We start from the raw sequence: 26830 nt of genomic DNA on the forward strand, positions 1-26830 counted from the left end.
AGAGCAAAGTATGTCAGACAATTCTCCATGTCATTTCCATCTTCTTAAAGCAGGAGTGCATAAATACTCCTGTTATTCTTGTCGGAGGCCGTGTGCCACTGTGTGATTGGCTGATAGCTGATGAGTCATTTCAACAGGCTGGTGTGGGGCTGGCAAAGGAGCGGAGGGTAGGTGGTGGTGAAAAGGGGGAGCAGGAGGTGGGAGTAAAGCTTTCTCCCACTGCGTGTACGCTTATGTGCAGTGCTGTTGTACAGCGTGCCGTTTCGCACAAAAGCACACAACATAAATACTTGCAAACGGAGTCAACTTCATCTATACACTTACTCATTGTGTTTTCTGCTCATCTCTTCAGCTGCGGTTGCCTGTAGCCATACTTGAGGAGAGACATAGAGCCGGAAGGAGAGAGAGAGAGAGGAGGGAGAAAGAGAGAGTGAGAGAGAGAGGAGGGAGACTTGTGTTGATCAGAGAGTCTGCAGCCCCCCAGCCTTCCCTCTGTTGCTGCTACAGTACGTGTGAAAGGAAGAGGGAGAGGCAGCAGAAGCAGATCTGCTGTTTGTCTCTGAGACTCGGAGGGAAGAGCACAGCGCTGTGAGCTGTGCAGTGCAGTGCAGAGCCAGTCAGTCTTCTGGTATGTGTCCAGTGTGAGCAACTCAGCCGAGTCCCTGCGCACTTCTGTCTGAGCTGCCTCACACCCCAGGACTCTGAAACCAGCTACACAAACAGGTGAGTGTCAACAGCCTCATGACGAAATACTCGACTCACTAAATACTGCACTGGATGTATCCATGTGATTATCATTATTATTATTATTATGATTTCCACCAGTCTGTGTTTATTTTACTGTTGTGATTAAAATAATGTATGCATGTTACTATTTGAATATTGTAGTATATACAGGAATGATTTCACAAATGCCAAAAGTTCTTCTTAAGAAATGAGGTGTATCCACCTTTGGTTTTGTGCGCGTCGATGTGACAGGTGGGGGTGTTTTCACATATATGTTCGCGCAAACGTTAGTTTGTATGAAGGCTTGTTTACCTTCTCGCTGACAGGTGAGAAAGACCGCTGGGACTTGGGGAAAGCGTTGCCTCTGGAAGGAGTAAATGCATTTGATTTCATCCCTGTTTCCCCATGTGTATATCCATGTGTCCCTGCTAGAGAGAGTGGGTGGAGTGGAAACTGTTTCTGCCACTGCGCTCAGTGTAGTTTAGAAACAGGAGAGAAAAAACAAGATAACCCCAACCCCCTCCCCCCCAAATAAAAAAAAACAACAACACAAGATAAAGACAGTTTCATCTCAGAAGCTGTGCTTTAGGCGGACTACAGTATTTGATGGAATGCAGATTGCGCCTCCGTTCCAGCCCGCAATTTGTCCGTGTGGACACAGTAGTTTATCAACAACTGTCGGGAATATCTGCAGGAGTTTATACTTCAGATTTACGCTGTTTTTCTTGAGCTTAGCGTGAGCCTTTCGTCTCAACTGCGCAAGAGAACGACTGCATCCATCCCTAATTATTGTAGCATTGGTAGAATGCGATCACTGTAGTCTAAGACTGTAGCAATATTCTCGCTTTAACATCTAATCTGTTACATAATAAGGTTCTCAGCATACTGGCTTGGTTTCAAAAATAGAGCTGACATCAAATCAAAGATCTCTCTAATGGGCCAGATCATGCATGCCTTTTTCCTGTGGCGTTATATGCAGCAAACAATCTGCTGTTAATTTGGAATAAGGTTTTTTTGGCTCACATGTCCACTTTTCTCCTGTATGTGTTAGTGTATCATATCAGTGCTGATTTCTTTATTTGTTTTGCCCTGATTGAGCCCAAACTTAATTATTTGTACTGTGTTGCAAAGCTGGATTCCTCTTTAGCACCTTCTCCTCCATATTGGTGTGTAACACTCGTCACTTGTACTGCATCCTGGGATGTAATTACGTGTAATGGCAGCTCATGAATGTTTACCGCAGGGAATCAGCAGGTTGGTCTAGAATTATTTTCTCCACTGCAGAACTTGTTGAATGGACTTTAGTTCTTTTGAAGTTTGTCTTTGAACTAAGCCTGAATCTGACCAACTTCAAGCCTGTATGATTTGCTTAAAGAGAGGACAGAGAAATACAATCCTTTGAATAAGAGCATATGGCTGAATGAGATTTCACAGAGACACATTGTCAGTGTTTAGATGGTTTAAACCCCTGAGCCATGACCGTGATCTGGGCTGCCATTGACAGCGAAAATTCCCCTCGGTGTTTGCTGCTGTTGTTTGCCTCCAACTGTCAATCTGTCACTGCTGTGATGTTGAAAAAACAGCCCCAGCTCCCCATTGACTGTGCCACCTCCTTTTATCACCCAACCCCCAATATATATGTACCCACATCCATCCATCCATCCATCCATGTTTCTCCCACCAGGTTTGAAATTGTCTCTTCACTTTTACCGTGCGCCTCCCTCCACCCCTCTCCGCTCTGGTCGCCACAGAAACGGCTGATTCAGGAAGGGTGGGCGGGTGTCTCAGAGCTCTTGCTGCTCTGCCCCATGCGGCGCTTTCACAGTACATTTCTGCTTCTGTGCTGCTTTTATGGCCCTGATATGCTGACAGTTCAGGTGGCTCAGTCAGATGTTATACAATTGTATCAGCTACACAAAGCCTGTTTGTTCACTTCCCTCAAAGGACATGTTCAGAATTTAGACTTGCATTGCCATTCATGTTCAGTTTTTATTCTAACAATGGATCACAGGAAGCCTCTTGATTGCCCGCTGACAAATCACTAGTGGTGGCAGATTTCTTTTTTAATGGTTTGTTTGTTAAATTTGTGAAGACATTATTTGTGGTTATGAAGTGAGCGGCTGTCTTTTTATGGTCTTCTAATTAAGTGATCCAGGGAGATTGCAGATCTGTTTTATGTGGCACCTGGGTCAGAATCAGAGTCACACTGTGTGTGTTTAGAGACTATACTGAGGTGATTAATAATGTAATATACCATGACTGAGGCGTTAAATAATAGATATGCTATGACCTTTCTCTTACATAAGGTTGATAAAATAGAATAAGAGTGATGGAGTGAAGGATTGCCATGAGTAGGTAGATCTGCAGACTTTTTATTTTTTGGTATGAATTACTTATTTATTTATTTAATTTACACATGCATTGCAGTTGACCTCCCACTCAAACACCAAATAAAAGATTAGCTCCTGTAATTACAGGCGTATTAAACAGAAGTGTTTCTTTTTTTGTTTTGTGTTGTGGTTTTAACCATTTTTGTTGCATTTTTCCAGATAGCTCTGGTTGCCATGGTGATAATTTGTACAGTAGCTTAAAAACGCCACCCGTTGGAAAAGGCTTCCAAACAGGAAATGAAACTAGTGTTTTTACTGCAGTCAATTCCAAGCAGGACCCCATGAGTTCATCCTGCTGTGCCTGATTAAATTAAAATGGGAATTGTATTCACTTAGGAGATAATGGTGGAGAGAAGCTTCGTGAAAATCGAGCTTTTGATGCTTTTATGTTCGCTGTACAAGCATATTATTGATTACCGAGTCACAGCCTTTCTGTGGCACATCGCTGACGATGTAGCTACTGAGGGAAAAAAAAGTTATTTGCCGTTCATCTTATTTTGCTTTTCAAAATGCAAGAAGAGCACAGTGTAGCCATCTATTTAGTCATTAATTTGTGATTTATTGCACTATTTGGTCGGGTTCTGTTTTTTATTTTCTTCTTTTAGAGCTACAAAATTCTTGCAGGTTAAAGTGTTTTTTCCACCCTGCAGTGTTCAGCTATTACAGTCAGTGGTGACGCAGCCCGAGACTCATACAGCACACTGCAGAGCCGTCACGAGACACAGCCAGAACAAAGAGCGCACACTGTCATCTAAGAGAAGAACTCAACACAGAAGCAGCCTGTTGAGGCACCAAAGTGTGACATACAATACAGCAGGACACCATGTGCTAAGACCTAACTGACTCATTCGGCTACCTTGTGGCACTAAAGGTCTCAGGTGGGACCTTGTTATTTCACTGTTGAATATATTGCTCTTCCTTATTCTCATAAACATGAAAACAAATGGGCACGTAGAAGTTCACAGATGAAACAGTGGTACCAGGCACTTTAATCATGTGTGTCTCCACCCTGGTTCCCCAAGCGCATAGCTACAGATTTACAAAAGCAAAAGCAAACAATCGTGGAAATATTTATTACCAAATAACTCAAATATCTTGAAAAGAAACACAAGTACAGTAAAATTTATTATTGTGTTTTTTTTGCTGTGTACAGACAAGTTTATGAATACAGTGAATTACCACAAAAAATGTGGACCAACTTAGTCCAAGGACACCCACTACCACACATAACAGTGATGCTTCAAATGTTCCCTACAACATACAAAACCAGTGAGTATACATGAGAAGGAAGTGAGTCCTGAATGCCTTCTGAAGGCAAAGTTTAAAAAGCTGGTTTTACTTCAAAGGTCACATGGCTTTTTAAAGTCACCACAGCCAAGACAACTTGCTTGAGTACAAACCAAACATCAGAATGGGGAAGAAAGGTGATTTAAGTGACAGAAGAACATCTGTGAACACATTTGAATGTGGCATGGTTGTAGGTGCCAGACAGGCTGGCTCAGGATTTCAAAAACTGCTGATCTGCTGAGACCATCTCTGAGTTTTAATGAGCTGCAATTCTCTGGGTGAAAATGTTTTGTTGATGCTAGATGTCAGAGGACAATGGCTAGACTGCTTCAATCTAATAGGAAGGCAACGGATCACCGCTATGGTATGCAGAAGTGCATCTATCAATGCATAATACTTCAAACATTGAACAAGATTGGCTCACAGAAGACCACACAGCATGCCACGCCTGTCAGCTAAGAACAAGAAACCCAGGCTACAGTTCACACAGGTTCACCAATGCTGGTGGACAGAAGATGGATAAAAAACACCTGAGTCTCAATTTTTGCAGCAACATTCAATGGTAGGACCAGAATCCATTTTACTTTGTATCAGTGGTTCAGGCTGGTGGTGTTGTAACGGTGTGGGAGATATTTTCTTGGCACATTGTGAGCCCCTTAGTCCAAATAAGGATTACTTAAATAGCACAGCTTACCAAAGTATTGATGCTGACCATATCTATCCTTTATGACTGCAGTGTGCCCATTTTCTGATGGCTGCTTCCAGCAGGATAAAAAAGCATGTTAGAAAGCATAGATCACCTCAAACTGGTTTCTTAATTTCAAATGACCCGCACAGTCACCAGCTCTCGATCCAGGAACGCACTTTTGGAATGTTGTTGAACAGGAGATTCTCATCATGGATGTGCAACTGTATGATGCTATCATGTCATCATCACGTTGAATCTATGATGTGAAAAATTAACTCAGTTCTGAAGCCAAAAGAGGTTTCGACTTGTATGAGGAACGTTTACCAAATGAAGTGTCTAGTAAGTCTATATGTCCGTGTAGGAAGATTATACTCCTTTGCTTTCATGAGTAGGTTGACTATTATTGGAGATTATGTATCGGAATTTCAGGAGCAGGACCACACCTCCAAACACGCTCCTTCCGGCTGTCATCTATATAAGTTCCCCCAGTTCTGCAAGCTGATCATTCTCGTTTACATGCCCCACCCTCCCTCCCTCCTTGTTCTCCATTCTTCAACTTCTTCACTTCAATTTAGTACATGGGGATCTGCCGGGCCCGGGAGCCGTCGCCAGTCCCCTTCGAGGCCTTCCCCAAACCGCAGCTCACTTCATGTCAAAGCATTCACTTTTACCTACTAAAACGTTGTCAAACCTAAAATGAGTGTTGCTTTTTTAATTAGCTTTACTTTTCCCAAGACTTATTTATTTTTTGATAGGTTTGCCACCACCTTTTAACCTGGTCTGTCTTTTTGAAAGACAGGCTGCCTGATGAGACAGGAGACTCAGTGGATGTTGATGTTCACAGAAAATATTGTGGTCTGCAGTGAGATTAGGGAATGGGTGGAACAGAGCCAGGGAAAGTGGAGGTATGCTCTGGAGAAAGGAGTAAGTCAGTAGAAGCAAGACAGAATACATGGATGTGAAAGAGAGGCATAACACTGAAGATGCAGGAGTAGAGGAAGTGAAAATAGTTTAAATACTTGAGATCAATCATCCAAAGCAACAGACAGTGTGCAAAAGAGTTAAAGAAGCAAGTTCATGGACCAACTCCACCCTACCTGACCCACCTGATCTGTGACAGAAGGATAGCAGCAGGAGAGGAAGATGCTAAGATCTTCATTTGAAGTGAACAAAGGGAAACAGGGTTAGAAATTAGTATGTCAGAGGGACAGCTTAGGTTGAGCGGTTTGGAAACAAAGTTAGAGAGGCACGGCTGAGATGGTATGAGCATATGCAGAGGAGGCATAGTGAATATACCGAACAAAAGGTGTTGAAGGTGGAGCTGGGAGACCACAGAGAAAGTGGGTGGGTGGGTGTAGAGAAAGAAGACGTACAGAGGGTTGGTGTGACAGCGGAGGATTCTAGGGATAGGGTGAGATTGAGATAGATGATTTGCTGCAGTGACCCCTAAAGGGAGTAGCCAAATAAAGCCAAAGAAGAAGCTTAATAAAAATGTAGTAGAACCTCCAAAAGATGATCTTAGAAAAAGAAAATAGAAGCTTGGTTTCAATACCTGACTGCTAAAAGGAGAATACACAGAAAGGAAATCATGTGAATCATGTTCCTTATAATGTCTGACTTACAGAAAAAAGTGATTTGATTTCCATGTGGAATGAAAGGTGAATATTTACCCTCAAACTAGTCGTTAATCAAGCTCCTCTTCAAGTGCACCTTCGATGATTCCCTGTGGCTGCCTGCTGTCTGATGACTAATGTTCTCCCAAGCTTCATATTACAGCACTTTAATTGGTTTGAATAAACCAATCATTAACTTGCTCATTAAAGCTTATTGTAGTGCTGAGACCATTGTGAATTGATCAGACCAAACTTCTGTAATTGTTCCCAAAGCTTCATCGTGGTCCTGTTTGCCCTAGTTACTCAACACCAACATCCTGACTCACTGGTTCTTTAAAGATTCCTTAGCACTTAGTGTCAGTATGCTCCTGCACCAGCTTCGCTCATCTGGCCAAAGCTTCCCATCTGGACCCACTCTTCCTGCCATCTGCTCTTCTGTTTTGCTATTGGCCATTTGTGATGCTTCTAGTTCAAACAGCCCCCGCATACTTTTCCTGGACGAAAAGAAGTAAGAAGATGTAAGAAGTAAGGAACAGACAAGGAGGACAGAGAGGCAGAAAGATTTGTACAGCTTGGGGTTTAAGCTTGATTCACCACTGTGTGTTTCTTCAGTGCGGCGCCACTTTGCATCTCAGCAGTTTCCATCCAGTCAGTGTGTATCCTGCAAAATGCTGACTGGCATACAATAGGGATCACTAAGAGAACAACTCGCAGTTTGTGCTTAGTCAGAGAAAGGCTGTTTCCCTGAAATTAATAGTTACAGAGAGAATCAGGGACAAACAGAGGCTGCAGTCGTAGTGCAGGTGTATGGATTACTGGCCGGGGAGAGTGACAGCATGATGTAAATGCTGCCGCCGGTGTTACTGTTGTAGATGGTGGTGCAAGTTTGACCTGACTAACTGATGGATATGAGAAATGTTAACTTGAAGGGAATCATCTGTGGTTATGCTGTGGCCTGAGGTTTAATACTCACTCTATACTCATACTAATGGCATCATCATTGATCTTCTGAAATAGCATTTTTATGCTTATGAAAATGCCTTTGAACACACACGGACCCATGGAGCACATTTTAACATCCAAAATATCTCAAATGGTCATAAAATGCCAGTGAAAGCATATTCAATCAACCTGGGTGAGAAGTCTATGCACTCATGGCTCTATGATGGTAAACGACATGGATATTTAAAGTACTTCATGCTTAGCTTAAAGTTTCTTAAAGTTCATTAATTTTACGATATTTAAAAGTGAATATCGCAAATGCCACAAAATTACATCTTTATTTTAAGCACTATTTGAAGAACTAAACATGACATCTTCTTCCACTAACTGCCACATTTCATTTTTGTCATAGAGTGGAGGAGCTGTAATTTCAGACAATGTAATTTATTATTGCAAGTGGCGTCATACTTTTTAATTATATACACAACAAATGACTTAAGTGTGTTAGAAATGTAATTTGATTGAGTTGAACAGTATAAAAATATATGTTGACATGATGTGATGAGCCAGGGCCCATATAACAGAGATATTTAGTCAAAGTCAAAGTAAAATTTATTGTCATCTCTGCTATATACAGTACAGTATATAGAGAGATGAGATGATGAGGCTCCAGTTCCATTCAGTGCAAAAAACAACAATAAATATAAGAAGAGTAAGAAATAAATATGTACTTGAAGACTAAGGTAAATATAAAAGGAATAAATATACACTTTAAAATTAAGGTAAAAAAATATCAATAACAGTATAAATTTACAATTTACAGTTGAATGATTTAATGTGACCTTGAAGTGGTTTAAAATGACCAGCGTTGCAGCTTTACAGTATGACACTGAAGTCATGTTTTAAAATATGCTGAAGTTTGAACTGAGCATAAAAATTGGAAATAAAGGTGATTTAAGTGAATTTCAATGTAGACAAAAGAGAAATTATCCAATGAGCAGCAGATTTCTTGGAGAAAATGTCTTTTTGATGTAAAAAGTCAGGGGAGAATGGTCAGACAGTAACTCAAATAACCACTTGTTACAACCAAGGTATGCAGAAGAGCATCTCTGAATGCACAACACATCAAACCTTAAAGCGAATTGGCTATTGCAGCAGAAGACCGTAGCCTATTTGCTATGGTCTTCTGCTGTAGTAAATTGGTTACAGCAATTTGCTGTATTTCTGACAGCTAATAACAGGAAAATGAGGCTAGAGTTTGCACAGACTCACTAAAATCAGACAACAGAAGGCCACAAAGCCATTTCTTGGTCTGATGACTTTTGATTAATGATGTGAAATTCAGATGGTGGGTTCACAGTTTAGCATAAACAACATAAAGGCATGGGCCCATCCTGCATTGTATTAGTGGTTCCAACTACAACCACTACAGGGGTTCAAGTGGTGTAATAGTGTTAGGGATATTTTCTTGGCACACTTTAGCCCCCTTGATGTCAAATGAACGTTGTTTAAATGCCACGGCCTTCATGAGTATTCCTTTAAGATCTTCTACGGCTAATTCCAACAGGACAATGTGCCATGCAACAAAGCTCACATCATCTCAGTCTGGTTTCTTGAACATGAACAGTCACCTGATCGCAGTCCAGTACAGCACCTTTCTTGGGATGTTGTGCATCAGGAGATTCATATCATGAATGTGCAGCCAACAAAACCTTTCATGTAATTATGGACCAAAATCTTTGAAGAATGTTTCCGGCACCTTGTTAAATTTGTGCCATTAAGAATTAAGGCAGTTCTGTCTAACTTGGTAATGGCAAATGAAAGACAGATGTAAGATAACTTTAAATATAATTTCTACATTCACAAATTGAACCTTTAAATAAATGTTAATATATAAACAGTGAATTATCTGAAATAAATAAAATTATATAAAATATTTTCATTAAATTTTTGGATCTTGATATTAATTCAGTCTCAGGTTTTTCTTTTCTTTTTTTTTTTGCTTTTGCTTGACTTCATTTTAAATAATGCATACTAGATTTTTAAAAATGCATAGGATGCAGTTCTTGCTCCAAGGTCTTCTGGAAGGGTCTGTGCTCTTTGTCGGTACCCAAAGGCATTTTTTTTACTGATTGGCAGTTCTCACTTGATACCCAGGTTGCAGAGAAGGGAGAAAAATGCATAAAAAGCAGACAGAAATCCCATCACCCAAACGCCCTCGATCTAAATCCAGAGACCTTTGCTATTCTATGTCACCTCCCCATTCCATGAATTTCAGCTGTCGCCTTAAGAAAATATCTAAATTCAGATTTTTCCTCTTATTTTATCTTTTTCACTTTCCCATTTCCCTCCTCAAATCTCATCTCATGAACTCATATTATACCCCCTTCAACTCCAATGCGATTCAGATTGTATAAAAACAGTGTGAACCATATTTCTTCTTATATTTGCATTTTCACTCTATGATTTGGGAAGTTTGGCCAATAAAGTGATCTCTTCTCTCTTCTGTTGGCTGAAGGAAGGTTTCTCAGGACGTTTAGGATTCAGTTTCATTCAGACAATTTCAACCAGGAGAAGGTGATTATATTGTAGCTGAGTTTTGATTATAGTTGCCAGTTTAGGGTAGCTAAACTGTCCCAATAGTCACACCACAGCTCTGCAAGGCTGTACTTCTGGGGGTTTTTAAACAGAGATGCTATGAGATAAATCCTAATGTCAGGTAAAAGCATTTTTAGCATGTTCACAGTCCTATTCTAACACATGCATAATGCCAAGAAATTTTGACTTCCCCATGGTTGCTAGAAGTCAATAAAATTCATCCTGAAAGGAACAGGGCATGTCTGTATCAAATATCGTGGAAATCCATCCAATAGACATGTTTTATGCAGCCCAGGGGTTCATCAGAGGCATTGGGAAAGCCCTTTTAGAGACTAAATGGATATCCACAAATCATGTTGTGCAGGTAAATGTAAAACTATACTGAAATCAAACACCTTTCATTTTTGTGAAGCTGCAGGACAATTACTTCACAGATCAAATCTTTGGTTTTCTACTATGAGCTCTGCATCAATGTAGACAGCTTTGACAACACGAGAACATAATGCGGGCAAAGTTGTTAGCTATTATGCCTCCCTTTGTAAAAACCACTCAAACTCAAATACTTCTGACCAACAAATCTGGTCCAAAGCTGCAGCACCTGCCTCTCATCAACCCCCTCATCAAGCAAAATAAGATCACTGTTAATCCACTTGTCTCAGCCCAACAGTGCTTTCTCTGCAGGCTCAACCATTCCCTCTGGGACTCCTGTAAGCCAAGAAGAGTATAGAAAGGTGCTCACAGCCTACACGCTCACTTTCTTTTTCCATCTTTTTATTAACGCCTTCATTTAGGTTTTTAACTTAATGCAGTTAGTGGACAAGGTATTCACTTAAAATACTTAGAAGTACTTAAAAGTACTTAAAATATTACCTTATTTGAGTATTTATATTTTCTACTTGGCTATGATACATTTTTTAAGATTAAATTAAGGTTTTCTTTGCATTTTGCATATTTTTGCTTTTGCTAAAAATAATAATTACATTAAATTAAATGTTTTATTTGTTAGCAGGTCTACAGATGCAATAATGCTATACTAAAAATTTAAATTGATTTTCTGAAACTGTATTTCCATATTGGAACAACAATGATTGCATCTCTGATTTGGCCATTATAATGAGAAATGAAGGATTTTGAATACTGATGACTTTTACAGAAGTAAATGTCAGAGTACCTGTAAAAAAAACAAAAAAAACAAAGCACTTCCTGTTTTGGAATCAAACTTGTGTTATTTGGTCAAAAACTAATCGTACCTCATCATTTTGGACTTCATTCATATTTATTTACTTGCTGTCCCCCGCTAACGCCCCCAAATGTTTCTCTGACTCCTTCTGCTTGTGTTGATCCCTGATGGCAGCTGCTAATGCTGGCCCTCTCATCTGGCAGGGGAGATCACAAAGGTGGAGGAGTTACGGGAGTTATTTTGGCTGCAAAGTCCTCCAGAGCACCATCAGGGGAGATCCAGTAACGAGGAAGTAATTGAATTTGAGGTTTCGGCTAATGATTTTTCCAACAGCAGGACGCTCCCCCATTCTCAGGGCTCGCAGCGTCATGCATGGTCTCCGCAGAGCGTTGCTCAGGCAAGCCCTAAATCATCCATTAATGACTTTAGAGAAGCTAAGTACCTCTTACTCTTTTAACAGACATGATTTAATGGCACTTGTTAATCCAACAACATACAGAGCTTTCCATTTTGCGTCGCTTTATAGGCTTCGCTGAACAGATGTTGTAGTAGATTTATTGCCTTTGGACAAGAGCAGTACTGTTAAAAGCCAATTAGACTGTAAAAATCTCAACCAGATCAGGATGTTTTATTATACCTTTGCGTTTCAATTTGTTTGTTTTCTGGCTTGGATCGTTGTGTCTGTAAGGGAATTTGTTTAACCAGTCTGCTAATTCTACCTTTTGCTCCACACCTATGGATTTCTAATTATCTTTTAGCAGAACAGTGAGTTGCTCACTTTGTATAACTTTGCAGTTATAGTTATCATTTTGACACCTCAGATTACAAGGTTACATTAATAGTCAGCTTTCATCTGTAAGAGTATATCAGTGGCAAGATAAGTGTAGTCTTAATGTAGTCTAAGTACAAACTCTGTTAGACATCATTCTTTCACTAGACAGATTGACAGATTTAAAGCTCTTAAATCTGAAACTTGGCAACTTCGAGGCTGATTGGGCTCCATTTGTAGTTCAGTCAGGAACGGAGACTTCTCCCCTTGGACCCCTTGTCTCCTCACCTCTGTTGGTGTCATTTTTATCCTTTTTATCCTACCCTGCATAATCTCCATCTCACTTTCTGCCTTTTCTTACACCAAACCTTATTCAGTTATCTACCCTCTATTAAAGTGCTTGATATATTTATTTTTCTTTCCGTCTGGGAAGCAGCTCTTATCACAAAATGAGGTATCATAATTGTTCCTCTTATTTCACCCTTTGTAAGCCCAACGGTTGCTCTCTCTCACACACACGAACACACACACTCACTATATTTGTCCCCGGTGCTATAACCCATTTAAGTCCGACGTCTTGTCACTGCCCTTCAGCTAATGGCCACCAGGTTTTTCTCATTAGTTAATTATGTTTTGTGATAATGTCTACAGCTTTGAGCTGTTAGCTGAATGGCTTTTAGGCTAATGGTAACTGATCACCTCGGTACACGGATCAAGATTGGCCTGCTTTTTTGTTATTCAAGCAATGTCACAGCCATCTTTTATGACAGTATTCTTCATTTAGCCACACAGACTAGCTGGTGTTTGTCTTATTGTGCTGCATCATATCGCTTGTGACTAAAGGTCATAAGTTAATAAAAAAAAAGGCTCTGTCAGAAATAATGGTAGCCACTGCTGGTCTATATGTAGTCATATTTTTTTTTTCTCTCAGCAAGTTTTTCATTCATGCGAGGGTTTAACAGATTTGCATTTTCACTGGGAACACCTGTAGCACCGTTAGACCATCTCAGCCCAGTTTTGTCTGACTCTACTGAGAGCTAATAGATTTGTCTCATCTTGTTGTGTGCTTCTTTTGTACTGTCACAGTCAACTTGCATTTTTTGTTTGCCGGCGTGAGTCATTACATGACGTCCATTGTTGAGTCGCTCCACAAAGCATGGGTTTTGGGAAAGTGCTACAGCAATGACAGAGGGTGTCAAATGAATCATGCCTCTATTGGCTACTTTCTCCAATCTTTTGATTTTGGGTAGTTTATATATTCAGTTCTGTGTTTCCTTTGTGTAAAACCAGGGTCCAGCAGGGAGAAAATGTTGCTAGTGCACATTGCTATCTGCACAGAGGTCTCTGTTGCTTGCTTTTTGTTTACAGCAAAAATGATGCATCTACTACTACCTCAGTGGCCCACCAACTATTTGCTAGAAAGCTGTGTGAAAAGATGTGATTTATTCTCCGTTGTACCACTTATACTTAACTAATCACGGCTGCACTGAGAAGGTGATCTGTTGTAAAGCACTCACACAACTCAGCCCTGGTCTGAACATGAAAAGACGACTCTTCGTATGGACAGCACTTTACACATGCACTGTGAGAAGTAAATCCTTCCCATATGGCAGCATCCACACATTCGTCAGCCCTTCTGCGTCGGTTTAAAAAAAAACCATTGCGGCTAGTTCGCTGCCAGTAAAAGGGAGATTATGGAAATATATTGAGATTTTTAACATTATTTCTGGAGGGAGCAATGAGATTGTGAAATTCATAGAGTGCCGTAGCATCATAACCAACCAGTTTCAGAAAAAGAAAAGGGTTTTCTTTCTTGGCCTTAAACATATTTCATCTTATATAATTCATCCCTTTAGGGGGTGCACATATACTGGTGTTTCATATGTGTGCCATTGTCAGCGCTGGTCGTAACCCAATGAGCATAGCTGTAGGTTGTATAATAACACTGGGGTAATTACACAGGAAAGAAGTAACACGATGAAATTGCTTTTTTTAAGGGAACTACAATTAAATCAGTATACCCCTATGTCAAGTTCCTCTCTGAGTTGTGTTTAATCTGCAGTGTTGCACCGTTTTATCTGAACTTATTGTTAACGCCAATAAAGCTGCTGTCCAAATGTGCCCCATTTCATTTAGCTCTGGCACATTTACTGCCCTCCCAACAAAATAAATGAAAGCGTCAGTCATTTGAGGGAGAAAAATGTTACCAAAAAGCAAAAAAGCAAAAAAAAAACTCTAGAAGGAATAGAGACAGGTGCAAAGGAGTGAAAATCTGCAAAGGGAAGGGGTTGAGGAGAGGAGATAGGCAGAGAAAAAATAGAAGTTTAACAAAGGTGACCAGCCCTAACTGCATTATCCTAATTGTAACCAAACCAATTTTCTGAACTCTAATTAAAAAAAAACAAAAAAAAAACAAAACAAGAAAACTTGCACATGCTTATTTGAGAAGCAACAACATTTGTTTTCTTCATGGAAACTTTGCACATTGCTTTGTTTACAGTCAGTGGGAGAAAGGACAATTGTTTCAGTCATACATGCACCTAGTTTGTGAATCGTTACGTAAATCAGAACTTATATAATAGCCAATATAACATTACTCCCCACCTTAGGTTTAACCGCAAAATTACATACTGCCTTGACTCAACAATAAAACACAGCAGTGACTTCCTCATTGCTCTAACCCTGGAATCCTTTGTAGTAATGGAGCAATCCGGCAAAACAACAAGCAATTTAAAGGGGTTCAAGCCCTATTCCCTCACAGCATCAAGACGGCTCTGGGATCTGGCCGACCTCTGACGCTCCGCTGAGGCTCTCCGTGCTTTTATGGCTAAAATGTTGTTGCATCACAGGAAAATGGTCCAGCTATGTGTGTTCATCTTCTCTCTGCCATGATTTTTCATGTGAAGAGACCAGTGGGAGGATGTGTAAAAGTGCATAGCAACAGTCTCTTTCTCTCGTGTTCTCTCGCTCTCTCTCGTTCTCACATACTCGCACAGGCACATTAACACACACACACACATGCACAGACAAACAAATACAAGGCAGCACAGATATAGTGCACATGTACCCTCTACCCCACCAGCAACACAAGGCACTGTGGAATAATAACGGTCCCATATTAAAGAGTACACCCTCAGGCAAATGATGTAAATGGCATCACACACAGGAATTAGCCTCAGTTTATGAATCACCAGCAGCTGTTGAGGGAAAACATGCGCCGCTGCCCGCCCAGCTGCCCCGCTTGCCCAGGTCACAGGCTCGGTCTGGAGACTGATTCACTTTGTGTGTTTATATATGTATATATATCGCAACTTCAGATAGAGTCACTGCGCCTGTGGTAGCCCATCGCTCCTCAGAGCTCTGCTTGTCATCGTACCCGATCGCACCTGTCTGTCTGATCATTCGTTAAAATTCCAACAAATACGAGGATGCGGGCAGTATCCATTTCCATTCCCCGAGTCGCCGGATGGTGCCTGTGCAGCGGTGTAGAGTGTGATTCGCCTGTTGAAACCCTGCAATTCTATTTCAGGCCATCCCACACACAGTGGGAGAGGAGCAGAAATGTGTCACCCTTTAATTACAGCTTTTCAGGTTCTTGTGAAATTTTGTGCATCTGTAGGTAAAAGAGTCCTACTTTGGATTTCAGAAACACACCTCCAGCAATTAGCACATCAAGGAAATGAACAGTGTGTGTGTGTGTGTGTGTGTGTGTGTGTGTGTGTGTGTGTGTGTGTGTGTGTGTGTGTAAGAGAGAGAGGGAGAGCGATAGAGAGAGTGCTTTATTTGCTTTAATTTTAAGCATTTTGGTCTAGTCGCCTGTACTTTTTAGGATCCAAAGCTTCGGCACATGAAAATCCTGTCCCTCCAGCTATTGATGACAACACTGCGTGAAAAATGCAAACAGCCAGTCTGAGTGTGTGTTATGTTCCCAATTATATCACCAGTATTGTCACTTACTCAGAGCTTTTCTCAGTCTGTTCTGCCAGCTGAACTGCAGAACGTTATTCCTATAGGGTCAGCCCCTTTCAATTAATTTCTTGTTAGTCCTGATCCAAATAAGCTGCAGTAAGAATTTAATCCTCATAACTGGATTATGAGCTGATTGGCACTACAAGAGCCGTTTGTTATTGAAATGAAGGGTTACATAATTGTGGATGGATGACAAATTGACAGCCACCAATCGTTCATGTGTAAAATCATAAACTTCTCTTCAAGATTTCTAGCTTCTATCCGGAGATGAGAATTAGCAGTGTGTTGGCTGTTTTTTATGAGCGTCCTTGATAATGATTCTTCACGCAGGCCTCAGAGAGCCGTTGAACACACAAACACACACACACACACCTCCCCGTCTGTGCGTGTGTGGTTTAAGAAACAAGATGGAGGAATGAAGGATGCTGAAATAACTTGAAAGATTGCATTTTCAAGATTTTTTTTTCAAACGGTTTATTCCCAGTAAAAGCTAATCTGAAATTTTTTTTTATCTGCCTTCTTGTCATCCTATTCATCTGTGTATCTACGTTTAGAAAAACAAAAAACACATTTCCTGTGAAGCTTCTTGCCCAGTTGCCATGCTGTTGCAGAGGCTTTCCTTTTCATTGAGTGTATACATCTAAGAGTTTCTGTATTTGCACAGCCACGCTTACCTCGTGACAACCTGTTGCCGTGCCATTATCCCCTATGGAAGGTTACTGTGCTCTGGCACACTTGCTTCCTGCTGCTTCAGATAATTCCCTCCGTCGTTGGGTGACAGGTTGGAAAGGCTGTGCGTTCAAGAATCTCGAATGTGTGCGAGCAGACTGTGCATGTGTCTATAACCCTTTATTATTAATCAGGGATAACAGTGAGGTCAGCAGGGGAGGGGAAAGAGGCCAAGGGTTGACATTTTGGGCTGTTGTTAGTCCAGCAGGGAGGCTCACACACACCAGCGTCAGTGGAGCAGTAGGTTACTATTTCAGTCCTGTCAAAAGTGCTTTGTTGTGTCACCATGAATCTGTCTGAGTGCAGTTAAGTGTTTGTGAAAGGACATCACGTCGTGGCTGATTTCAACACGAGTAAGAGTTCTTCTTGCGTCTTTGAGTGTAACCGAACACGCTCAGTCAGTGCCAAACTAAACTATACCTGCCGAGCCACTGAAAAGCCATTTGCATGAGGAAGCCGGTCGAGGTGAGGAGGACGATACCAGATTTCATCCATCTGTGGTCCCGTGAAATTGATTATATCAGCTGATTACGTAAGCGAGGAGTGAGATGAGCAACCAAATTAGTTTCACAGTGCAGTGAAGTTCGTAGGATCCGGATGTCAATGGATGAAACCAACAAACTGACAGCATAGTTTATTTAACTACTTTTTTACTTTTTAAATTTATAACTACATTCTACTCTCCAGTTCCTACACCTCCATGTTTTAAACCTAGACATGTAAGGGCCTTGGGCAGATAATTACCAAAGAACTCTGAGAATGAGGGGAACTCGAAAATTATTAGTGACACAAAGAGACGCCATCTTTGGATGTCCTCCTCATCGCGTATGTTGAAAGAGCTAAGATGCCTCCCTCCCTGCCCTGCCTCCCTGCTGGAAATTCCCATTTCCTGTGTTGTAAAGCACTTTGTGATTTTTATCTGTGAAAAGCGCTATATAAATAAATTTTACTTACTTATGAGTAGGGATGGGTATTGATAAGATTTTCACGATTCCGATTCCATTTTCGATTCTGTTTAACGATTCGATTCTTTATCGATTCTCTTATCGATTCTTTTTAAAAAAGGAGAACACTAAGGTCGATTAGCTTAGAACTTTGTTTTATATCTTCTCTTTGAACAAGATAGAAATTTAGGAGTAACATGGCCTTACAAACCCAACAGTGAGATCTTAAGAGATCCAGCCAACGGCTCTTCAATGGGGTGTCACAGGGTCCCCAGGAAAAAAAATTGTAAATGTAAAATAAATATTCTTCTGTAGCAATAACAAAGTATAAGATAAATTATTCTGTAGCAATTACACAAGAATATCCAGTAATGTCCCTGCCTACAATTAAACACATTTACTTACCGAAAATCGGGGGCATCTGCTGTGGCAAATGGGTGCAAGCCTTTTACCACAAACTTAGTCACTGCTCGGTGACATTCGTCTATCCTGGCCTAAAAGGAGACGCTACCGGTAGACTGCAGCGAGAACTGCCAGCATCTGAGCCAGCCAGACTCTCTCTCTCATCATGGTCACCTAAATGCACAGTAATGGCAGGTTTTGTAATAAGGCAGATCGCGCTAACATAATATGCACTGTTAGTTGATTATTTACCTGCCGCATTAACGGGAGAGGACGTACAAACGTTACCGCTGCTGCTGGGTTGAGATTCACGAGTCCGGAGCGGAATTAAAAACACGACATTCATTTAAGGTCATCGCGTGTTTTGTGAGCAAATGCTTTTGCATATTCGTAGTGTTTCCTCCCTTAAATGAAATATCTACTTTTCAAGTATTGCAAGCTGCCCTGTTGTCATCCGTTCTGGTAAAGTATAACCAAACTTTTGAGCGTTTGAGCCGCTTAGGCGCCGTGTTTCCTGCCAGGTAAATGACGCTCCGCAACGTGGTGACGTCATTCGGGGCGACTGGAATCGATAAGGGAATCGTTTGCAAAAATGGCAAACAATTCCAAGGAATTGAAACAGTGGGAACCGGTTCTCAACAAGAACCGGTTTTCGATACCCATCCCTACTTATGAGATGTCTGAAGTAGGAAAATAACAGCGAAGCTGTTTAAGAAAATTTGCACAACTACTTAACAAATATGGGCAAAGTAAGCCAGTGGTTCTTTATCAGTTTTGCATTTTGCATTTTGATCACTTGGTATCTGCATAATTGTGCCACCTTAGCAGTATCCGTCTAATGAATGGATAAATGAATGAGGCCTGGCTGAGATGTTTAATTGCTGGTCATCAAAACCAGCTACTTTGTATTTTTCCTTACAGCTCCACTGAAGCCAAAAAGCAAATGTGTTTCAGATTTTCCATAACTGGCCTCTACTGCGTATAGCATGCCAATTTGTGTATTTGTGTACCAAGACCCTCCCAGGGTATTGTCTTATGCATGTTGGCAGAAAGAGGCTAACTAAACCACTACCCATTCTTTAACATATGTATAGCTAGTATATATACACCGCAGAAAATGTGTGAGCAGCAAGCTTCAAACCTCCCACTGTACTCTGTCCTTTAATATTTAATCGGATGTGCTGAGTCTTTGAGAACGTGATGCTGTTGAAAGTGGTAAAGTGCTGCCATTACCAATAGAGAGGAGAGAATATGTTGCATCTGATTTTACTGATTGTTTCAAGCACATATTTAGGGGTTTAACAGTGTTCCTAAACCCTGAACAGTTTGCTGAAACACTGCAGCAGAAGCCACAACAGGCAAAAGTGATTAATTACTTTATGCTGGGATTATAATTCTGCACACTGTTTGTGTACAATGACATAATTGTCTGCATACAGCACTGATGGTAGCTGACAATCAAGATGCTGTTGAGACAATTACAAGCCTCTTTTGTCCTGATTTTGTGTATTAAGGGAGTGATTGCATTCACTTTAAGACAGTTTTTTCAGATTGTAAGATCTAATATTCAGACTAATGTCTTGAATATGAAGAGCTCCATTAAAAGCTTGTTGTTTTAAAGAGAGGATTGTAAACGCAAAGAGGCAGGGAATTTGTTAGCTAATGTAACATTGTAATTACTCTTGGCATTCTGTACATCGGGAACAGATAAAGAGATTAAAAGTCAGCTTAGCATCTTTCTCGCCGACATGGAGGTAGTCCATTTTAATTGGCATTTCTCTGACTGCGAAGGGTTAACAGAGCTTCGGTCAGGCTCTGTGCTTCAGCCGAGCACCTTCTCTCATGTCAGCTTTTACATAAATAAGAGCTTTTTCTCTCCATCACTCCCTCTCCTTCTCTTTCTCTCATGCACACCCACACAGAGCCTGTCAGAGGCACATGAGGATGGGAGGAGGAAGGAGGGAGGTGGGTGAAGCATGACACGTGAAAAAGGAAAAGCATTGCTCTTAACGCTGCATCTACAGCCCTTTATCTATTGTTTCTTTGTATCTTGCCTTTTTCCTTCGGTTTCCCGATAACGTATGCTTTCAAGAGTCGCTTCTCTCAATAATATTGGAGCTATTGTGCGTCGAGCCTCTTCTCTTTGTTCTCAAAATTACTCAATTTGTTGTGAAGATCTTCTGTCCTCTGGCAAAGAGATGTTGATTAATCTCGGTTAATTTATGTGTAAATGAAGGCTCCGCTAATTGGATTCGAGTGAAGAAGAGGCAAATTATAGAAAAACTAAATTCAGGTTCAGAGATGATTTAAGAGTGAAACACTGTGTGCCTTGTCCATTATTTAATAATGTCAACATAGTTAAGAGAAAATATAGTGAAGGGGGGAGATTCTCCATCTTTGTACGTTATATTTAAATCAATAAAATCATGGGCCTACATTTCTACAGGCACGCATTGGATGGGTGTTGTTGAAGACTTTGCACACCAATTGGTTGCTATGGCAACTTGCAGAGTTTTTCCAAATGACCTACAGTTGGCTGACTGCAGCCTCTCTGTGGTACACTTCAGCTGAGTTGTCTTCTCTTCTGTATACTTGTCGCTGCACCTGGTTAAAATAACATTCGTCAGTATCTGATATTTATATTTCTATGTATCATTGCCAGTATACCCCCCACACACACACACACACACACACACACACACACACTTTTAAGTTTAACAACATTTAATAAATGTGGAATTAAGTTCCCTTTTTTTGATCACTGTGATAATATCTCTGCTTCATTATCCCAATTAATTACCAATAAGAAACACTTGTTTGCATTAGTGTTCCCCGTATTTATTATGAAGCTCCAAATGATCACAGATGCAGCCACCAGATTTTAGATGCCATATAATTAGTTGTGGGTGCCAAGGTGTGTCAGTCTCATATAGTCCACAATAAATCTGACAAGCTCAAGTGAGGTCATGGATACAAGAACATTTCCAGCTCAGTGAACCTCCCTAAATAAATTATTTAGAAATGAAAGGACTACGCACAGCTGTAGTTCTGCACAAGGCAGGCTGTCCTCACAAGGCAGGCTGTCCTCACAAACTCAGTGACCTTTTAAGAAGAAGACCAGCGACGGAGGTCACCAAGAGACCTGAAATGACTCTGAACGGCTCTGTTTGGCCTGGGGCTTCACCAATCACAGACTGAAATCATCAGAGAGTGAAGAGAAAGCTATTCTCACACTCACAATAACACTGAAGGGGTTTTAATCCACATCAAACCTTCTTCAGTAAAGCTCGAACTTTTTGTAGGACCATTATTTTTTAAAGTATTCTACAAATGTGAATCATTGTGGGATTGTGGAAGCATGACAATATAAGATATTTATATTTCATTGTAAGGAAAATGTGGTATTTGTTTTAGTCTCTGTTTTCTTCATATGTTTTAATCTAATCAGCTCCATATTGCATTATTTATGTTTATGCAGTGTTATAGTGAAAGTCAAGAAAGTCACATTGTAGGAATAATGTAATGATTATTCCTGCAACGTGACTAATTTCTAATTACCTTATTCTATTTCACTGAAAGTGTATCGATTAGATGGCACGTCATTTCTGCCTCAGATCTTCACACACTGTTAATTACAAAAGCCCTTTAACACCTATATACTTAAAAACCCTCAAACCTAAATAACACTAAACGTACATTAAGTAGGCTTTGTGGTATATTTGTAGACCTATTATGCTCATTTCCAGGTTGTTATTTTATGCCTTAGACTCTATTAGAGCAACCACAACATTCTTTATTTATCCCAGAGGGGCTCCTTTCCCTTTATGGCTGCCTGTCTTCTGATTGGCTCCCTCTCAAAACAGAAGGTTTGAACAGGAGAGGGGTGGGGCTTCTTCTGCTCTTACAGCCAGAGCTGTGTGACTGAGATGACAACATTAGGGTAACCTTCTCCTATTGTGATCTGAAACAGAGCTTTAGGAACTAAAAACTAAGAAAAGCCATTATAGGGGCAACTTAAATGGTTAATACACATCTATGAAAATGGTTTAGAAACATTTAAACTTTGTACTTTCTCTTGAAATAAACTGCAAATATATTTTTAGTGAAAAAAAGATTACCATCATGTTTTGAACTGGAAAAAAAATGATTGCAGTACATGATAATTTTCTAAAATCAAAATCAGCCATTAGAGTACTCTCTTAAGAGGCAGGAATATTTACAAAGGCATGTGAAATAAATGTTCAAAGCCTAGAAGGCAATTACATGTAAGTTAAAAAAAATAATAGAAAACTTTGTTAAAATGTTTGTTTCGTCTCTAAATACATTACCCATTTTTTCTGAAAATGCATTATGCCGAAGTTGCCTCCTCCAGGAAACAGAACTTCACAACTTGTCTCTCCTCTCTCTCTCTTTGTGTTGCTGGGGAAGAACAGAGGAGAGTGCTATGACTAACCAGTCGGCCTGGCGAGTGTGTATTACGTCAAAAAGTCACACACTCATCAGCAGCCTTCTGTACCAGCTGAATGTGCATTCAGTCAAAAGTTAGAGTGTAAAGACAACACCCTGTGTTGTCAAACAGTTGGACACTGTGTCTTTGTTTAATAATGCACAGTAGAGACTTACAGTACATCTTAATAAGTGGGGTGTGAAGGGACCATTAATCGAAGCACTGGTGCGAACAGTGACGCTGTCGTCCTCTCAATCTAACAATTTGTGCTGCAAAATGAATCCCAAATGCTCCTCAGTAGCACAAATACTGGGCACAGGGAACAGGATCACTATTGCATGTTTGTTTGTTACGCCTTATGTATGTTTTGTATTCAATTTTTAAAATATAAGCTGCTTTCTTTTACACACTGGAGACATTATTTGTGTAATGACAGCATAACAAAGGAACAGAATCAAAATGTTAAAAATCTTCTGCACTTTTACGTTTGTAAAATCTGAGTAAAACCGAGTTTATTCTTGTGTAATTATGGCTGCCTTGTTAGCTTAGAAGACACAACATGTAATTAAGGTAATATTGGAGCTGTGGGAAGTCATATTATTCCTCATTAGATTAAGGCTAGCTATGTTTCCCCCTGCCTTCAGTCTTTATGACATACTTGGCTGAACCAAGCCAATCTCTCTTTAGATAACTCGGAGATCGGGGTCTCAGAGGTGTTCATTACGTGTCCAAACAAATCACTGACACCAGGCCCATAAGATCAACTGAAAGCGCTATCAGCAGCCACGTGTGCTGCTTTGGGATAAGAGGTTCACTTAAAAATGTCAAAACCAGAAACAATCAGCGCGTCATCACAGTGGCTTTGTCTTACATATGTATATTTTATGCATAGAACATTAGAATGAGGTCTATAGTTGTTTTTAATTAACAAAAAGTGTTGTCACTAATCCCTAGCCAGGAACCTTTACTACTTGGAGTGCTTGCTACTTTTTTTTACAGTTATAACAGAGGTGTCGTTGCTTCTTTCCATGTAATAAACTTTCATTTGATATAAAAAAGACAGATCTGGCTTTTGTGACCTCAGTCATTGATTAGTGAAGTCACCGTGTGAAACCTCCATTGGCATCATGCTGTTTAGAAGCTAGACAAGCAAGAAGGTAGATCTGGCATAGAAATCTAATGGCACCATCTGTTCACAGGGAAACTTGTCAATGACAAAGCAGACCTGCCTTGTACTTTTTGACTCTAGTGAGGACTGTGATTTATCAATTTAAGATCATATTGTATTTAGTACTGCTTAAAACTAGCAGATGAAATACTAAAATTATCAGGAAAGATTAAGAGAGCAATTAGTGCTGGCTGTTTGTAAGGTTACAAGTCCAGGACACCTCTGTGTTGCTTTTGCTTTTTATCTTTTATATACAGTCAATTATGCTTGAACCTCTTTCTAACTTTGAACTATACCTCTTCCCCCCAGCTGCTGGCTATATGTACAAATCAGTCTACTTGCCTTTTGATAACGCTGCAGTCACACAAAGGAAGCAATTTTGCAGTGACATGGTGACCAGAGACCACAGAAAGTCAGTGGGTAAAAAAACGCTGGCAGTGCAAAATGTGGGGGTCCTGAGATAGACTTTTGAACACACAGGATACCGATGATTGACATATGACAGGGTACTAAATACCAGAGCCCTTGAATGAGTCATTCCATTCAACAGCTCTGTTAAACACATTTTTTTTTTTTTTTTTTTTTCACACATGGTACAGCAGTAATGCATTCCCATACACAACCTTCCTTTCAATTAAAGTAACACTGTTTCCATGCATGAAAAGGAGCAGGAAGAAGAATAAATTCTTATTGATACCTGCCCCCTATCTGTGATAATACAAGTAGGCAACCAAAATTACACTATGAAAATTTTCTGCACATAACAAAACAAAACAAAGCAAACAGAACAATATACTCAACAATGAGCAATACCACTAAATATCAAACTAAAAGGATCATTTTTCTACAATTAAATTCTATTCTTTTCAACTTCTTCATATTGGTTTATCATTTTATTCTTATAGCAGATTTTAAATTGAGAAACATTTATACAACACTTAAGATGATCACTGAGAGAATTCCAGTTTCTTATGCCTATGACTGTTGGACACATTTGCCTTTGCGTGGTTCGAGCAAACCGGTGCTTAAAATAAAACTTCCTTCTGCCGTCCCCATTTTCTGAACACAATACAAATAAACTTTGTAACTTAAGAGGTAGTGTTTTATTTTTCGCCCTAAACATAATAGTTAAAGTCTGTAATTTCACTATGTCTTCTAGTTTTAACAATTTCGATTTTATAAACAAATTATTGGTGTGTTCTCTATATTTAACATTATGCATAATTCGAAGCGCTCTCTTCTGTAATAAATATAATGGTTTCATATTAGTCACGTATGTATTCCCCCATACTTCAACACAATAGCTCAGATAGGGTAGAAACAATGAAAAATATAATATTCTCATTGTCTTGTAATCTAATATATATCTAACATTACCCAGGATATAAATACTTTTAGCCAACTTTTTTTTAACATGTTCAATATGTGATTTCCATGTTAACTTGTCATCCACTATTACACCCAGAAAACGGAATTCTGTCACTCTTTCAATTAATACTCCCTCTATAGATAATACTATCTCTTCCTCCTTTACACGGTTTCCGAATATCATAAACTTTGTTTTTTCCAAATTCAGTGATAACTCATTTACATCAAACCATTTTTAAATTTTTTCCATTTCAATAACCATAATTTTAGCCAATTCTTTCAAGTTCTCTCCGGAACAATAAAAATTTGTATCGTCTGCAAACAAAACAAAATTCAACATTTTTGACACATCACAAATGTCATTTATATATAAATTAAAAAGTTTTGGTCCTAAAACAGAACCTTGAGGGACCCCACATTCTATTTTCATTCTATCAGATGAATTGCCTAAACACTGCACATACTGAAACCTATTATCTAAATAGCTGCTTAACCAGTTCAATACTATTCCTCTCACACCATAAGTTCTTAACTTAGAAATCAAGATGGAGTGTTGCATTAGAGGGTTACCTAGGCAACCAGAGCCTGGGCTATCCACCAATGACCAGCTGATCCTTAAAAGTAATGTGCAACAAGTGACGCCATATGTGACTGTGGGCGCCACTTAAATAAGAAAATAACCATAATAAAAAACAATGAAACAACACATGGCAGTCAATGTGATATATATCGACTGCCATATCAGAATGATCATAATCTCATACGACTCAGAGTACAAATGATGCTTTAATATTGACAATAGAAACAATGGTATCAAGAGAATTTGTCACCATATAAATAATAATGACAGAATCTTGTTAACATTCAGCACTGAATCACTGATCTGATTTCACATTGCCAGTGGACATCACATTTGAAGTGATGCCTGTCTGGAGCAACAGGCTGCAGGTTACCCAGCAGGCCCACTCTCACTCAGCCTCTGTGCACTAATGACGAACAGCCTCGGGCCAGGCTAGAGGCTCAAGGTTACATACCTGCGATCTCTCTTCACAAAGAAATCAGCAGCACCCATCTTAGAGAGATAAACAGTACTCAGCTCTGCTTGGATGGAGGCTGACTCACTGGCTCAGTCGGTAGAAATGTCTGCTGTTCCTTGGCCACTGCTTAAGCTGTGTTTTTATGTGATTTCTAATCTGCAGGAAATGGTGTTGCTCTCTGAAATTGCCAGAGAAGACCTGTATCATAGTTTGGGAAAAATCATTTTGAATCACAAATGTCAGGGCTTGTTCACGCTTTCCCACGACCATCATCTAGTGTTGTTTTCCTCACTCAAGTGCTATGACCTTGATGCACGACCTACAGACACAGAACAAATGTGTCATCTGCTGTCTCATCTTTATGTACATGTCTGCATTGGTCAGACAGCACTATTTAATTGCAACACAATGGGTTTCTCATTTTTATATGAGACATAGACAGCATTATAAAGAACAATTGTTTCTCCCAATTTGCATTAATTAATTGTAATATCTCTCCACTCATCAGCTTTTGAAATAACAATCCATGAGATGTAAACACACCTCCATCCTGTGCTCACTGCTGGCTCACTA

The 26830-nt window shown here is 39.9% G+C and overlaps 1 protein-coding gene across 1 annotated transcript in view; it reads left to right on the forward strand.

Moving 5' to 3' along the window:
- The first annotated feature begins 212 nt into the window (after positions 1-212).
- LOC146364524 (prickle-like protein 2) overlaps positions 213-26830 on the forward strand; it is a 39195-nt gene continuing 12577 nt past the window's right edge. The window contains exon 1 of the mRNA XM_084915908.1: positions 213-723. The gene's annotated coding sequence lies outside the window, so the exon portion shown is untranslated. The remainder of the gene's footprint in view (positions 724-26830) is intronic.

This window comes from Perissodus microlepis, chromosome 20 (genome assembly GCF_051167445.1).
Source record: "Perissodus microlepis isolate ML-2025 ecotype Zambia chromosome 20, ASM5116744v1, whole genome shotgun sequence".
Taxonomy (NCBI): domain Eukaryota; kingdom Metazoa; phylum Chordata; class Actinopteri; order Cichliformes; family Cichlidae; genus Perissodus; species Perissodus microlepis.